We start from the raw sequence: 16172 nt of genomic DNA, 5'->3' as shown, positions 1-16172 counted from the left end.
CTTTGCAGATTTCTTCTGACAACCTTTCCTGACCATTTTAGCTGCTTATACTTTAGGTAATGCATTACTGTCTAATATTGGGCCAGATGTATGTGGTTTTACTTCTATAATAATGTAAAGCATCTGTTTAATTTTTTTCTTAGGTAAAACATGTCTTTGATTTGGCTTGCTGTATGGTGCACATCCATGCCATTTCTGGCATGATCTTGTTTGGAGACATGGCTGGTAGGTGAACTTTTAGATTAGCTAAGACTTACTGCTTTAAGTGAAAGAGAATTTCAAAATAAAATTATGTTTTGGCAGATCTAGACAGCTCCTATTAGTGTGAGCATCCCCGTGAACTACCATCAAGTGTCCCTTATTGGGGGAAGCATGATTATACTCTTGCTACTTCCAAGACAACACTGTCCAGGACCCTGGTGCCCTAACCACTGCCCCACTGTCCATCGTATTAAGTGGAGCTACATCTTCAAGGGCAGAATATCGTTATTCGGCTGCCGGAGGAGGCGCGTGGTGCATGTTGAGAAAGAGGCTAAGTGGACCGGGTTCATATGGTAAACTACCCTATGGTGTAACTGATGCCACAAGTGAGATCCTAGAACTCCATTCCAGTGACTCCAGTACACCTACACGCTGTAAGTCATGCAAATTATTGAAGATAACTATGATTCTGTAGAAATGCAAGTCAAAGGTAATGCACTTTCAAACTGTTCAGACACAAATAAAGTACAATTATTAAAAAAATATAATAACTGAAGAGAGGTCGTAATGGAGTGGGTCAAATCCTTACAGGCATTGTGTTTCACTGCCGGAGCAATTTCTACCGATATACCTTGACATTTGAGACCTAAAAGGGCAGCCTGCATCCAGAACAACAGTGCTGTTAGCGCAACTCCTGCACAATTGCAAGCTGCCTATGATGATGGATGCCATCAATGTGATGCTGGCTGGCTTTCTCAGATATTAAACTGTGAGAGTAATGTGAAAAGGTTATTATCTAATACTTATGAATAAAACCACTTACAAACGCTGGGTAGTTATGAGCAAGGTCTATAAGGCGTATTAAATGCAGTAGAACTATACCGAAATATTTAGAATTATAATATAATTTTATGCAGTTCTGTATAGGTATCCTATTCATGAACCAAGGGAGCCTTGCTATGGAGACAAAGATAATTTCCCAGAGCAATGCGGACATATGGAGTCAGAGATACGAACAATGCAGGACTTGTGATCGCGTACTGTCTGGCTGCAGAGATATTGTCAGGTAACTCAGGGCAGATGTTCTTGTCACCTCGATGAGATGCAAACTGGGTTGGGCCATTTTGCTGTGATTTTGTTTTCTTTTTGCCGATTCTCGCCACCAGGCGCAGTGTGTTCCTAATTTGTATGTCTGTGCAGAAGTTAAGCTGCTTTAAGCTGAAGACCAGTGTTGCAAAGTTGGGAGCTCCAAATGGCCAAATTACTGGGCAAATTTAGTTAGCATGGTAACATGGTGTGGATGTGTGCAACGCTGGCTGGCTAGCAGACAGGAGTGTGCGACACACATTAACGTAGCTAGACCCCGGTGTAGTGGGGGCTTTTAGGAGTGCGCAACAGTTTACCAGTTTCCAAATCAGACTGGCTATCCATACCCAGAGACTCCCACTATGATGCAATCTATTATGCAGATATAAGCAAAAGAGAATGTAATTTTTATTTTAGATTTTTTGTACTTGTACTTGCCAAATCACTTTTACACCCCTCACCTCATACAATCATATTGTAATACAATCATGTTGTAATGTGTAAATTCACAGTCAACTCAAAAGAGGGAAAAACTTATTTAGTCACCATCTTATTGTTCCAAAATTCAGCATTCAATAGAGGTGTATGTCCCCTTATGATTAAAAAACTCCGTCCAAAGTTCTCACAAGCTTTAATTATTTTTTCAGAAAAAGAAGATAAGAGTTTCATCAAAGACCTCACCATTTCCTAAAATATTCACTACAGCAGATTCCATGATCAATTGTGGCTGCTGTAGTCACCTCAAGCCTGTCAGAAGCCATGCTGAAGAGGTGACTACAGAAGGGGAGTGCCCAAAAGCCAGCCTAATGACAAGATGAGCCTCTTAACACCACACAAGTACAGAAAGTCCTTTGATCTCTCCTCAGCATAACTGAGGTTGAGAAGGACATTATTAATCGGCCACAGCTCTGCCGCCTTTACTTTGGGACATGAGATTCCTATGGACAATGTATCTGCTGGTAAATGAAGCTAAACTTAAATTAGTGTATGATAACAAACAACATCAAATTATTGGGTGTAAAAACCCAAAACACAACTGGAAAGTGGTTGAGCCAAAGTAGTTAAGCAAAAACAAATAATCCATGGGAGTTACAGGGTCTAAATAAAGAGTGTCTCAACTGATTTTCAAAGCAGATGTTAACATCATATATAAACAATATAATTTAAATGTGACAAATCCTTTCCTCACCCATAGAAACTAAGGGGAGTGGTATTCCCACTACTCGTGATGACTACAGGCAACTATAGTTACACCTTTGAGAGCATAAGTGGCAGCATGTCAGAAGTTAGAGAGCAATCATAGCCACCCCTAAGCTTCTTCAGATGGCTTATGAAAGCTGGCCTTCACATCAATGCAGTGCAGGCTGGGCTTACAGGACCAGACTGTGAGAGTAAGTTTCTTTTTTTTTTTTTTTTTTTTTTTTTTACAAAGTACTGTCCTATATGTTTCTAACTGCATTTTGTTTCCTCTGTTGGAAATAACTGGAATCCTGGATCAAATAAACAATGACACCATATTTTCAGATATCCAGTTGTCCATCCACAAAGAAGTGCTCTGGAGACTGGTGAAGGAGCCTCCCTGGCATGTACTCTTGGGTCAGTTATTAGGCCTTGCACATGAGCAGTAAGATGTGTACTGTTACATGGGACAAGATAAATTCGAAGTAAAAGAGGTTAATTCATGACATAAAAATTAACACTTTTATTTAATCTCTGTGAATCTCACTGTTTTTATTCTTTTTAGGGGAGATCTTTCCATACAAGCTCATTAGCAGGCTTCACTTACTATGAAGCTGTTGCCCATTGCAGAAAACTGGGTTTCTACTTTGCCTCAACTGGAGAAATGTACGTCCTCATGGAATCAGGAGTTTCACAAGCGCAGTCCAGGCTGGCTGTCTGATCGCAGTATCCGCTATCCTGTCCGCAACCCAGGCTTTGATTGTGGTTGAAAACAAAACAGGAGTGTATACGATTTATGCTCAACCAAACGCAAACAGGCTTCTAAACCCCATACTCCAGATATGACGCATATTGCATCAAAGGTATAGCAGCTTTTAAGCCTGCATGTATGAGCTGTAATAAAAGGCAACACTGGGTGTTGATCTTGGAGATTCTTGTTTATTTTTCAGCAAATCTGTCTATGTTGCTTGATGAAGATATGTTGAAGACAATTACAAGATAGAGGATCTTAACATGACGGATATAACAGAGCTGCTGAGACCTGGTATGTTGGACATGTTGCCACTTGCTTACTGCTAATCTTTACTGCATTATTGTATTATTTAAATATGCTTTCTGTAATGTCTGTTACAGTTCATCCAATTGTCCCTCCCCTTGCTTGTGGATCTGTCTGGATCCTGGATCGGGCTCAGCATCAGCATCAGGTGATCCTGATTCCAGTTCTGGGTACATGTCAGGGAGTGGCACACCCAGTGGGATCATATCTGGTTCTGGCCAAAGTGGGGAAGGATCAGCTCACCTTGTAGGTACTAAGATGGTGCAGCTACACTGATGTGGCAGACATCTGCCTCAGGCAGCTCTATGGAGGCAAGAGAAGGTAGTGGCAGTGATGTTATCATTACTTCCAGCATCATCAGGGGACCAACAATCTGGGGAGGAATCTGGACTTTTTTCTGAACAAAGTGGAGGCCTTCCATCAGGAATTGGCAGTGGATTTAGTGGTTCAGGAACAAGTGGATTCTTCAGTGGTAAGGAATCAGGCTCTTCATCAGGACTTGGCAGTGGATCTAGTGGTTCAGGAACAAGTGGATTCTTCAGTGGTGAGGAATCAAATCTTCTATCAGGACTTGGTAGTGGAATTAGCGGTTCAGGAACAAGTGGGTTCTTTAGTGCTGAAGAATTGAGTGGGTTAGACTTCTCTGGTGTGTCATCATTTATAAATGAAGAAATGATGGATCTGACTGCAAGTTCTTCTGGAGAACAGGAATTGTCTGGTGTTTCTCCGTTTAAATTGACTGATGTTAGTGGTTTCGACTCCACTTCCGGCTCTGCCTCTGGATTTGAATCTGGCACCATAATTGACTTTGCATCTGGCTCTGCCATTGGCTTTGGATCTGGCTCTGCTTCTGGAGCTTCAATTTATCCCAGTCATCCCCACTCAGGTGAGGTATCTGGCCACAGTCAGGATGGAAAGATTGTCATTCTAACAGAGGATGTGGTCGAGTTGACGTTTAGGCCTACAATCGGAACAGAACAGGGTCGAGGATCAGTGGAGATCAGCGGAGAGGGCAGCAGTCAAGAACATTATGCTGAGGACCGCTCCATTTCTCTTTCTAATAGTACTTCATATGAAGATTATTGGAGTGTCAATGAAACTGTTGATCTCCTAACAGAAAGACATAAGCAACTTAATGTCATCACTGAGGCATTTGATGTGACTGATCAGTCACCTCTGAACACAACACCACCCACCACTTCTATACTTTCAATTTCTTCACCTTCAGCTTTACTACAAACACCAAAAGCTATAGAGGAGCCATCTGTAACTGATGGTAAAAACTGAGAAAACTATAATTTTTAAAGCTATCTAACTGGTGTACAACAACATACTTTTAACATTTTTAATAAAGTTGAATATGTCTTTACCAGCTTCTGCTAACCCCTGCGATCCAAACCCCTGTGGTCAAGGTTTATGCTCTCTACAAGGTGGCACTGCAGTATGTCAGTGTCATTTAGGATTCAGTGGGAGAAAACTGCTCAACGCGTGTAAGTAAAAAAATCACGGAGCATTTTACTTATCATGCAATGTATTTATTGTGACTTAAGGACAGTTTTAACCACATTTGTCTTGCTGCCTTGTCACTTCCTGTGGCAAGTAATGGAATAGGCAAACTGGACTTTGTTTTGAATTATCTTGCATGAAATTATAAATCGTAGGGTATATTTATGAATAATGATATTCTAGGGCATTTGAAAGTATACAGGTATGCAATGTTCTAGTATGTAGGAGCCGGTCAGTCTTGCATAAGTCTTATTAGCCACCCCTAAACAAATACATAAAATTCATTGTTTCTTCTGTGTTGTCAGCGTGCAGGGATGTGCTGAGGGGTGGATGGAGTTCATGGGCAGCTGTTATATCCATTTTGAGGATCGTGAGACCTGGACCAGTGCTGAGCAGCATTGTCAAGAGCTAAACTCTCACCTGGTTAGTATATCTTCCCAACAAGAACAAGAGTTTGTAAGAAGTGAGTTTAATCTGATAATCTGAATAAATTATTGCACCTGCTTGATGAACATGCTTGAACATTTAAAATACCACCTAGGTCAAGCTCATGACTATCAATGGCTTGGACTAAATGATAAAGATGAGCAAAATCAGTTTCGCTGGACAGATGGAAGCCCTTTGGTGAGAACTACTTCTGAGATTCTTTCTTAATTGCAGACATTTGCAGTAATTCACTCTTTCAACCAGCTCTACTTTCACTGCAGGAATATGAAAACTGGAGACCCAATCAGCCGGATAATTACTTCATGACAGGAGAAGACTGTGTTGTAATGATATGGCATGAGGATGGCCAGTGGAATGATGTACCCTGCAACTATCATCTTCCTTTTACTTGCAAGAGTGGACCTGGTAAGAAGAGGTGACAGATATTAATCTCCAGCACGAATTCAGCCCTACTAAGTGATCTAAATTCTATTTTTGTTTTAATAGCAAGAGAAATGTTTTGCTGTTTTACTTTTTTTTTTTATTGTAGCCACATGTTCATCACCTCCTGAAGTGAAGAATGCCAGGATGTTAGGCAACAGGAAAGATCGCTACCCTGTTAATTCCATCATTCGATACCAGTGTGACAGTGGATTCACACAGCGCCACCTTTCAGTGGTACGCTGCTTACCTGACGGTCAGTGGGAGGAGCCTAAAGTGGAATGCATAGGAGGTAAGTACACACCACAGACACTATATGTTACTATGTTATGCTCTGTAGTGTAAAGTTTTAAAAACAAAAGTATTTGTGTCAATGTTATTACCTCCTCAACAGGTAAAACAATCAACAGGCTACTTGAAAAGATCCCTCAAGACACGCCCAAAAGCAGTCAATAGTAGAACGTCAGAGAAAGTCTCTCTAAAAGAAAAAACAAAAAAACACACACCTCAAAAACATCCAGAGGACTGTTATTAAAAAGATCATCTGTACAGAAGCCTTGTTTACCCCAAAAAATCTCAAAAAGAAAAGAATAACTTATGTAATGACAAACTTTACTTAATCCATCTGGCTGATTGGTTTACAAGTGCTACTCAGAGCTCTGTTTGGGGAAAAGAAGGATATCTGGCTTTATTTAAATTTATTTAAATAGGATTTTATTTCTCCCGCTATGTAACTTCTGGGCCACAGTAGATAATCTAATCTAAAAAAACAGACTAAATTTCACAGAGTCCCTTTTTTCGTTTTTCACTTTAATTACTACATACATCACCTCTTAGTCCCTAAAATAAAAGCAATGCACAGAAATTCACTTTACCATTAGTGTCTTAAAAGCTTTCCTCCAGGCTACAAGGTAACACTAATGCTGACCTTTGTGAACATTTTCCCCACTTTCTCTCTTAAAATTTGCACAAATGCAAAACTGTGATGTATTCAGAATGGAATACTTGCTTCTTACTTAGTGAAAACGTTATAATATATTGCCTACAATTTGAAAAAAATGTTGCCTCTATTTCATACTTTTCCTACACTGATGCTTGAAAAAGTGCATTTTGAATATGTAGAAACACAATAACAGTTTTGGGACATTTTTAGTGTGTAGTATTGTCGCATACCGTTAGCATTTTGAATGTAAGTGTTTGTATTGAGCTTTATAATTACCTTATCTTAACTTTTAGGTTCATACATTTACATGTGGCAACATTGGCCTTGCATTTATTTTCTACAATTTAAAAGGAGGACACAAGGGCAATATTACCCCAAAGAGCACATATAAACTTTGAAATCTACCAGAAAGTGTGTATCCATCTTAAGCGTCTTTGACGACTATTTTCAATATATTATAATCAGGATACAACATAAAAATCAAAATCTTTATCTGGCATAATATTTAGGGCAGACAGTATACAAGATGAACATCTGTGTATTAGAAATATAAAGATAATAATTTCTGTGCACCTCTGGGTAACAAATTTCAGAACAAGACAAAAGGCTTTAATGACTACAGCTGGACACAATTACATTTAAGTACATTAGTATTTAAAATTCTTTAATTAAGAATCTTTTTATCTGTTTTGTTGAATGCTGTAGTTTAAAATGTCTGGTTGTATTTTTGTGAAACTGTGAAATTCCCCAGCTTTTTGCTTCTGATTCTAGGTCCATTTGCAATAGTATACAAATGTTTACTCAGATTAGAAAGATTTATTAATTCACAAGTTCTTTTGATTTGGCTTTGATTTGCCTCCATAACAGATTTAAGCTCTAATACTGCCTATAGAGACAAACATTTTCAAATGAGACAGGATTACAAGAAGGCAAGTTTCAAAAGAGACAAACACACATGTTGATTGACAGAGTCAATCATTTCCAACTGAGCAATATCTTATTCATTTTGCACTCTGTCACTGTCAGCTCCACACTGAGCTCGTATCTGTCTTAGTACCCCTAAAATAAACAGACTAAATGTGTGAATAAAAGCGTTTTTCCTTTAATACCAGAGAGTAGTATTAAAGCTGAAATGTGTCATTTCTTTGCCACTTTTAACAAACTGGATTGCAAAAATAATAACTGTTTTCAAAAAGCTTTTCCAAACATTCTCTCCCCTCTGCCATTGGTCAAACAAACAGACAATCCCACCCAAAATGTCTGCTATTGGATGAGCCAGTGTTGCTGTTGCTGTTTGTGTGAAAGAAAGAGAAATGCTGAGAGAAACTTATGCTTTGAACTTAGCCTCTATTTAGTGAATATATAAGCGTAATTCTACACCAAATTATCATAAGGATTATGTTTATTCCCACAACCTGACCAACCTGACCAATGCATTTCCATAACTTCTCCATGACATTTTCAATTATTTGTGATTTAACGATCACATAAAAATAATGGAAAATACAGTTTCTCTGTTTTCCACGCCAGCAAAAAAAAAAAAATCCAAATTTATAAAATGTAAATATAAAACTATTACGAAAGTTTTACGTAGGTGTACATTGTACTAATAGTGTTCAGACAAATCACGCATGATTAATTTAAACATCCAAATACTTTTTGTGGCATACGTGTATTTACATACACTACATACATAGGCTCAAACATATATTGTTCAGAGATAGGTCAAAAAAGGACAGTTCTTGTGGCCATGACCCAACATTACTGAACTTCCAAGAATTATGCGGCAAACAAAACAGTGCCTACTTCATTACACGGTTTCTCGAGGAAAAGAAAAAAAACCTAAAAGCTCATGAATATACCTCTCTTACCTAACACTGTGCATCTTTATAAGCAGTTAGCAGAGTGAAAAGCCAGATTGAGAACACTGCTGGCTTTTCATGTGCTACTCCTCCCCGTCTTCCATCCATGTTTGGGGAAGCAGGTGTAAATAAGGAACAACTTTGACGCTAAGGGATCATGAATACCTGTGGAAAGGCTGGGCTAATCATACCCCCTCCCATAATTGGCTTAACGCTAAAGAGGAACTCTGTGACACTGGAAAGAAGGGATGTTGGGTTGCTCTTGAACCGAGTGCTGTTTTATTTCTTTGACGCGCCTCCTGCTGGTCAGGATAAGAAACCTGAATATCATGCTTATCTACTGGCAGACTTCTTCCAAACACTCACTGATTTATTGGGCTGTCTGAAGTTGAACAGTTGAAATAACTAAAGCAAACACGTACAGAATAGTTTATTTAGGAAAAATATTTATTGACATGAAATTTCGCTTTTTGGATGACGACGTCTCGGATAATGTGAAGTCGTCATGCATACAAATACTAACAGATGGCACCGACTGATTATTTGCATTAAAATGCTACATAATACAAGCAATCAGACCATAAAAGTGTTTAAAGAATCACCTACCACCAATTTCAGGATTTAGCTCTAAAAACATAGCCCGCCGAACTGTACATGCTGTATAAAAAGTGAGGACCACATAAAGTTAGTTTTAACCTTCATTTCACATTTTAAAAGCGTAAATATCCAAGTTAGCGCTTGAAATGAAATTTTCCAACATAATATTTTAGGCATCTTTACACCGCTGAGTTAGGGTTGTTCCGTTGCCTGCTTAAAATTGTGTGTAAAGACATAGGCTAACGCCGCATAAAACTAAAGATTACATTACATGAATGCATACCAGGACATTTCAAATAAAATCAAGACACAATGCAAACACATTATTATGATTTGGAAATCAGTAGTGTAGAAAAAGAAGTACTGTTCACTGCGGTTTTCACAAAAGTGTTTTATACATTTAAAAAGAGTTGTATATTTTACCAGCGGTTTTTGTAATACACGCCGTGTTTTAAATGCTTCGTAGGAAGCCAAAGCTGCGCACTTCGGTTCTGATGTACCACAGTTCACCCTGGGTTGGATGATTGGGTAACGTGACGCTCCGTCAGCCAACCAGCCGACATCACACTGGTCCAATCCCACAAACCTCCAGGCTGCGTATAACTGGCCGACTTTTGCAATATAACCTCCATCGCTCTGACAGGCCTCCGCCGCCTCTGTGAAATTTAGCTTGACGTGATGTTGCAGGAAGTAGACTTCTCCTGACATTGAAGAAAGACATAAAGTAGCTTGTCACATCCTATTTGGCATCTTATAAATAAATACGACTTAACTCTCAGAAATGACTGCCAATAATTGACCCAAGGTAACAAAATACAGTTGGTATATCAAGGCAAACGACTTTAAAACATTTTAGAATTACTAGATGAAGTTTTTATGTGAGAATACATATAAAAACTCCACTAAATGTATACCAGCATTGTTACCTCTAATGGACGAAGTGAAGCAGAAGGCATCAAACTGATCCAGACTTTTGTCCCGAATGCCATAGCTCTCGTACACCAGGTGCTAGTTCCGTTACCACCACAAACATCTCGTGGGACTACTACGGATATTGTGCCGTCCCATCCATGAGCCACCCGGCATTACACCAGTCCAGCCCTTCCTCCCAAGCAGCGTAGAGCTGTTCAAAGGTGGCCAGGTGGGCATCCTGTTTCTCACACGCCTCCTTAGCTTCATGAAAGTTCATCAGATAGCGCCTGGAGGAGTGATAGGGGAACACCACACCTGTGGAGCACAGGAACACAATGCACCGCAGGACAATTTGATTAAAGATAAAAGTTAACTAAAGACAATTAAAGTTTGCCAAATATTTGGGGCATTAATTGCATAATATACATAGTTTTGTATTTTTTTCAACGGCTCAGGCTGGGTACACATCACAACATAATCAAGCTGATTTTTGGGCCGATCTCTCCAAAAAAGTCTGGGTTATATTGGTGCTTCTAAAGAATATTTTTTTCCAGATTTTCCCACCAAATCTGCAAAACCATTAATTCTTGGCCTTTGGCTTTTCCAATTTCAGTTTCAGAGATTTCAACACTTTTTGCAAAACACACAATTCTCAGACACAACCGATCAAAATATCGTACCGGTTTATCAGTGCCTCTAACGCCTCACCAACTCCTCACACGTGCAAACACTCGTTGCTTTGCTTAACACCGACTGATCATGGCTTCAGAATAACTGTATAAATACACATCTACACAAATACACATGGTTGATGTATTTCTTTTCTTTTGTACTGTGTAATGTAGGCTATTCACAACCACAAATGCTTACAGTAAAAAGAAAGTTTGGTTGTACAGAAATGTACATATAATATAAACATAGAATAAGTATATATATGTTGTTATATGACAAATGTTTGCTTTTGCAAGAGATGTGAGGCATTTTGCAAATATGGCAAAGGTGTTTGCAACGTATTACAAATGTTTGTGATATTTTGAATGCAGTGCTTCATATGTTTTATGTGTGCAATTCTTGGATCGTGTGTGAACTTTAAAAAAAAAGACTAATTTTGAAAATCTGAGCAGGTTGGAAAAACTCTAACAAATAATTGATCGTACAAACATTTTATATAAATTCTACGTAAATACTACATTAACGCACTACATAGAGTAGATAATAATGCACCTTGCATCAAATAATGCAATTATAGTTTTTCGTAACTTTTACACACTTGTACATCTGTTACGCACCTCGAAACTTTAGTTGCACTGTCACGCTGTCGTCCTCGAGGCCATCGATAATTTCACACCGGTAACGGCCGGTGTCGTCGGACTGCAGCGGGTTGATGACGAGAGACGCATCGCCCGGGGCGCTTCGGCGGAGCCGCACTCGTCCTTTGAAGTCTCCGTAGCTCCGGTGACGTGTGCCGATGGCCACCATGACGTCACGCTCCTGCCCGTCGCCGCTCACCGGCTGCCAGAGCCACTTGACCCGCGTCCGGCGGGGCGCGCTGAGCGCCGGCTCGTAGTGGTAGTGACAGGGCAGCGTGGCGTTACTCCCCTGGACGCCGGACACTAGCGTTTCAGGAGACTCGACGTGAAGACGGATCTTGTGAAGTACACTAAAAAACAGTAAGTCAATAAACCCTTCGTAGAGTTCATTACGCGTTATATCGCATGCTAGATTATGCTAGTTTGTTCAACTATGCAAAAGTCAATAACTTTGACATTTTTGGGATCATTTGGGATGGAGTTAACTCTCTTAACCTCAGCCTGTAACTATTTAAATAGTTTTTTTTAATGTAGGCTAGCTGATTACATTGGATTACTTTATACTTTTAAATTGTAATGTTTTTAAGCGCTCATGCATCATTTAATGTTCATAATTTTCAATCATTAAAATCAGGTAGTGTAAACTTCAGTAGTTTACTCAACACTCAAAGTCTTCCACCACTTGAATTAAGATTAGGCCTATAATAATTAACTTTCTAAATCACTAAATCACACTTTAGTCACACTTCTTTTACTTTGAGATTGTTCGAGGTTAAATAGCCTGCAGATTAAAAATCATGACAAGATATATTTAAATCAAATCTTATTTTAAATAAAAATTTTAAATCATTAAGATATATTAAGATGTTTTTAAATCAAATCTTAGTATAGCTATGACTGGTAATAATATATAAATATTATATAATATATAAATATATAATAGTATATAAATACATATAATTATAAATAAATAAAACAGTTAATAAATAAAAATTAAATTTATGAAAGAAGTCAGTTAAATCTGTATGCAAGTGTGTGTGTGTCCGGATTTTTGTGGTTTACGGAGACACAAATTTATTTAATAACGGGTATGACATGGTATTACATTTTAAAGGTGGTTTATGAGGACACTGCCAATGTCCTAATAATTCAAAAGGCTTAAAAAACATACTAAAAGGTGTTTGTTTTATTGAAAATCTAAAAATGCATGAAGTTTCCTGTAAGGTGTAGATTTAGGTGTAGGGTTGGTGTAGGGCAATAACACATGCAGGGTTTTACAGTATAAAAACCATTACGCCTATGAAGAGTCCTCATAAACCACAAACACCAATGTGCATGTATGTGTGTGCGCGTGTGTGAAAATATTCAGATGTAACCCTCTTTGTAATAGTTATCATTTTCATAAGAAATTTAATTGCACATATTTTTTGTCAGTAATTGTAACTTCTTACAGTAATGTCATTTTGTTACATGTAACTAGTAACTCCCTAACACTGATTATTACTATTAAAATATACCCTATTCCCACTGAGTTTATGACAAATGTGCTTTTTTGGGAGTTTTAAACAATAATAAAAAAAAATATAACGTTTTGCATTTCATATAAAGTTTATGATAATTGACAAAAATAGAACGCAGGATCTGTTGGATTCAGCGATCTAGCTTTTGTTTGCTGGTTTGTTACAGCAGCCAACATTAGAAGTGGATAAAAACTTTCATCAAAAGTTGTCCTACAACCAAAATGCGTTCAACTTTGATCCTAACTTTGACTATTGTTTTTTTTTGCACACATGAAAACATTAAAATTAGGCGAACTTACTCTCCCCATTGCCATTTCCATTGCCATTTCCATTAACTATGTCCTGATAATAATAGCCATTGGAGAATCGCTGTGCAAGGCTCGCGACGACCAGGTGCATTAAAAGCACCAGCAGATGGCGTAAAATCCACATGTTCACGACGATTCCCTGCATCCCACAGCTTTCCAGCAGTGTCACACACTAATTTAACACGACCCAAGATGAGCAAAGATCAGCAAGGAGTTCAGCAAACAAACAAAACGCAACATTTAGCACTTCACAAGTCTACTTTATTAACAAAAATAACAAAACAAAACATAGTTTGACTCGCTCGCCATAAACATCCTATACAATGACTGCATTTGTTTGTTGGTTAAACGAAGCGAAAGTCAAACGGATACAACTAGCTACAATTGAGTCAGATAAAAAGTAGTTACAACACTAGTGAAACGCTTGTAATGAAAAGTTTTTTTTAGAAAAACACAGGTTTAAAGTCGCAGACGCGTTTGTTGTTATCAACTGCTTAATCGTAGCACGCAAAGAGTCTGCTGACATGCGCATTTAATAAATAACAAAAGCATTTTCGAAACTTACCAAATGTAAAATACTTCCTCAGGCTCCTTTCGCTACAACTACCCTGTTCATCGTCCGAGGTGAGGAATAATAGCTCTCTCTCTCTGTCTCTCTCTCTGTGTCTCTCTCTGTGTCTCTCTCTCTCTCTCTCTCTCTCTCTGTGTGTGTATCTCTCTCTCTCTCTCTCTCTCTCTCTCTCTCTCTGTGTCTCTCTCTCTCTCTCTCTCTCTGTGTCTCTCTCTCTCTCTCTCTCTCTCTCTCTCTCTCTCTCTCTCTCTCTCTCTCTCTCTGTGTCTCTCTCTCTCTCTCTCTCTCTCTCTCTGTGTCTCTCTCCTCTCTCTCTCTCTCTCTCTCTCCTCTCTCTCTCTCTCTCTCTCTCTCTCTCTCTCTGTCTCTCTCTCTCTCTCTCTCTCTCTCTCTCTCTCTCTCTCTGTGTGTCTCTCTCTCTCTCTCTCTCTCTCTCTCTGTGTCTCTCTCCCTCTCTCTCTCTCTCTCCTCTCTCTCTGTAATATTGTGGGACCGTGAGGTGACGTCACTCACTTTTGAAGTTCTCCAGCTCGAGAACAATAATAATTGTGGGGTCTACAAAGCAATCGAGGGCTGTCGTCCATCATCGCGGTATAATTTTACAGCACAAGGTGTGTTGATAATTTCCCAAAACTGAAACTGGAGCTTGTGTTCACGGTGCCAGCAAGAGTATATTCCACCCAGGTCTCTTATTACGAGGGTTCGTCACAAAAAAACAAAACAAAAAAACAATTCTTAATGGCCTCAGAGGCTGACTGGCCTAATAACACAGTTGGTAATAACAGATTGTCACATACCTATTTTTCCTTTTACATTCCAAACGCACCGAGCGTTATAAATTACGTCCTTTCTGTTAGAAAACAAACCCTAATAATAATAATATCTGTTAATAGCATGACCGGATATTTACACAGGCGGTAATATAAAAGAAATGAATTACCGCCGCATATGAAATTACACACCAGAAACATGACTTGACCTTTGACCGAAGCCTCAGAAAAGATCGCTATGGGAAAGTCAGTAGTTGAAATTCCTCTTCTCCTGAGCGCAAACCCCCAAAGCGTGCTAATTTTCCAAAGTCAATAGCAGAGGAAAGTATCCGTAGCCTTGCAGATGTGAAATTTTCCTCTAGCTCGTGACCACCAGAGATTCAAGTTTGTTGTTCTCTGTCAGCACACCTCTGTGCGGCGGCCAGGAGCTACACTCTTCATCTTTTATCTCTCCCCTCCAAATTTCTGACCTTTTCTCCCTGTTATTTATAGTCATACTGTTAATGTAAATTCTAATATTCAAAGAGGAAAAGACTGCTAAGTGGCCTTTGCAGGGAACAGGATGTTATACTGACAGAATCTCTCAGTATTATGACCCCAAACTGTGCCACCCTTTCTTTGCTTGTACGGCAGATTTTCTCAGGCAAAACCCAGTCATGTTGACCAACAGATAACGCTATGTGAGCTCTCCTTCATAAATCACGGACACTTTAAAAGACGAGAGCGAGCACATTTCCATCGCCCCTCTCACAGACGCTCACAACATTAGCAACGCATTTGAAGATCCCGTCAATTAGTCCCCACAGCCAAGATGAAAGCCATCGCCTTAGGCAAGGAACGCAGAGACCCTTTGAATAGCTGTGGGCTTCACAGAAGCATGATTTTGGCAGCCATCATTTAGAAGGCCATGGTGGTACTCTAATTGTTTGCCCAAAATGAATAGGTCCAAAACGGCTGGATGTAAATGTTTTAGATTCTCCTGACGCACTTGTCAGTCTTAGTTACTGCAGCCTGCCTGAGAAAAACCCTCTTGATTGCAAAAGGTTATCGAAAAATTGTATTTTTTAAGATTTTAAATATATCACGCAAATATGGGGTTTAAAAATGTTAATTTTAGCTGCACTGTACATTCTCATAAAATAAAATAAGTTATACTTTCGTAAAGGTAAATTAGCACAATATTTACATCGTCTCTTACAGAGAAATCAACCGTTACCATTCAAGAGTTTGGGGTCGGTAAGATATTTTCATGCTTTTGAAAGATGTGTCTTCTGCTTAACTCTGAATTTAATAAAACATACAGTAAAACTGCAATACGTAGTTTTCAATTTTTGAAATGTAGTGAATTTTCAGCATCATTAATCCAGATTTCAGTGTCACGTGATCAAGTTAATATGCTCAAGAAACGTTTATTATCAATATTTAAAATAGTTTGTTTTTCAAGATTCTTTGATTTAATAAAAACTGAAAGTAAACAAAAAAT

The 16172-nt window shown here is 38.8% G+C and overlaps 2 pseudogenes; one reads left to right on the top strand and one right to left on the bottom strand.

Moving 5' to 3' along the window:
- Positions 1–150: 150 nt before the first annotated feature.
- LOC122331272 lies at positions 151–6352 on the top strand (annotated as a pseudogene).
- Positions 6353–9717: 3365 nt separating this feature from the next.
- On the bottom strand, positions 9718–14063 carry LOC122331142 (annotated as a pseudogene).
- Between the last annotated feature and the right edge of the window lie 2109 nt (positions 14064–16172).

The sequence above is a fragment of the Puntigrus tetrazona genome, chromosome 25 (genome assembly GCF_018831695.1).
Source record: "Puntigrus tetrazona isolate hp1 chromosome 25, ASM1883169v1, whole genome shotgun sequence".
In the NCBI taxonomy this organism is placed as follows: domain Eukaryota; kingdom Metazoa; phylum Chordata; class Actinopteri; order Cypriniformes; family Cyprinidae; genus Puntigrus; species Puntigrus tetrazona.
The sequence above is the reverse complement of the archived record's forward strand: the minus strand, read 5'-3'. Positions and strand labels throughout refer to the sequence as shown.